This window comes from Chiloscyllium plagiosum, unplaced genomic scaffold (genome assembly GCF_004010195.1).
Source record: "Chiloscyllium plagiosum isolate BGI_BamShark_2017 unplaced genomic scaffold, ASM401019v2 scaf_77079, whole genome shotgun sequence".
In the NCBI taxonomy this organism is placed as follows: Eukaryota; Metazoa; Chordata; class Chondrichthyes; order Orectolobiformes; family Hemiscylliidae; genus Chiloscyllium; species Chiloscyllium plagiosum.
The window spans coordinates 1-1534 of record NW_025160374.1 but is presented as its reverse complement, the minus strand read 5'-3'; the positions used below and the strand labels follow the sequence as shown (position 1 = coordinate 1534).

Below are 1534 nucleotides of genomic sequence, written 5' to 3'. Positions count from 1 at the left end.
CCGAGTGGTTTCCGGTGCTGTATTCAGATCGCACCCTCTCCTGGGGGCGTGGGTTCCCATCCCACTCCCTCTAATTCACTGACCTTGTGATCAAATTGACACTATCTCTTCCCCCAGGCCAGGATTTGAGCTACCGCTGCTTCAGGACGATTTACAAAAACCACCCTTCAATGTTTGTGGCTGGGAGTGACTGTGACTACATGCAGCCTCTGTGTCGACAGGAAAGGCAGCAGCACTCGGTTATGGAGCTCTTATAAAAGAGAGACCCTGTGTGTCGCTGCACTCCATCAGACTGCAGAGAGAAACGAGCGTCTACTTAAAGTCAGATCCATGCCAGAGGCAAAGTGGAAATGCTTAGGGTGAGGTGGAGTGTTTTTAACAGGGAGCGTCTGACCCAACGTGGTGCCCCAATCCACGACCTTGAGATTAAAAGTCATATGCTCTACCGACTGAGCTGGCTGGGCGCCACACCAGGGAGTGTGTTTGCCTTATCTGGTTGTGGTCAATCTGCTTCCACTACTTATCCAGTAATGTTTTCTGTGTTAAATGCAAAAGTGCTGCTACTGCTGCTATGGATCGGGAATTAAAATCATAAATTTATAATCCGCAGGTTGGATTTGACAAAACGCATCCAGGCTCCTCCTCCTGCTGCTGTCGGGGGAACCTGCAATCACCTCCCTCCCACACACTCACCACCGGCCACACACATAAACAGAGAGAGAGAGACTCTTGCTGTCTGAGTTTGCACATTTCTGCAGAGAAACCGCAACAATCCCAGGGCTAAAATTGGATCAATTACACCTGGTTCGCAGGGCTCCCCCAGGCAGGAAGGGACATGTACAAGGGCTGCCTTGCCGAATTGTTTCCATAGTGTAGTGCTTATCACGTTCGCCTCACACGCGTAAGATCCCCAGTTCGATCCTGGGTGGGAACAATTTCGAGCAGTACCGCACAGCAGAACAAGATGTTTTGAACAAGATGCCGACCAATCATCCTCATCTATGCACCCTCAAATTTCTGGGACCATATGCATGGCGAGCTGTCTCCTAAACTTGTACAACTGCTGCCGGCAACGCATTACATGCTCTCGCAACTCTCTGTGTGAAGACTCCAATTCTGACATCCTCTCTCTACTTTCCTTCAAACTGTGACCTCGTGTTAGCCATTTCTGCCCTGGAAACTAATCTCTGGCTATCGACTCTATCTATGCCTCTCATTATCTTGTATACCACAATTAGGTCCCCTCTCCTCCTCCTTTTCTCCAATGAAAAAAGTCCGAGCTCAGTCAACCTCTCTTCATAAGATAAGCCCTCCAGTCCAGGCAACATCCTGGTCAATCTCCTCTGAACCCGCTCCAAAGCATCCACATCTTTCCTATAATAGGGTGACCAGAACTGGACACAGTATTCCAAGTGCGGTCTAACCAAAGCTTTATAGAGCTGCAACAAGATCTCACCACTCTTAAACACAATCCCCCTGTTAATGAAAGCCAAAACACCAAATGCTTTCTAAACAACCCTGTCCACTTGGGTGG

General features: G+C 48.9%; 1 non-coding gene across 1 annotated transcript; it reads left to right on the top strand.

Moving 5' to 3' along the window:
* Positions 1 to 861: 861 nt before the first annotated feature.
* Positions 862 to 934, top strand: trnav-cac. Its single transcript has one exon. It is a non-coding gene; the product is annotated as a tRNA-Val (tRNA).
* The last annotated feature ends 600 nt before the right edge of the window (positions 935 to 1534 follow it).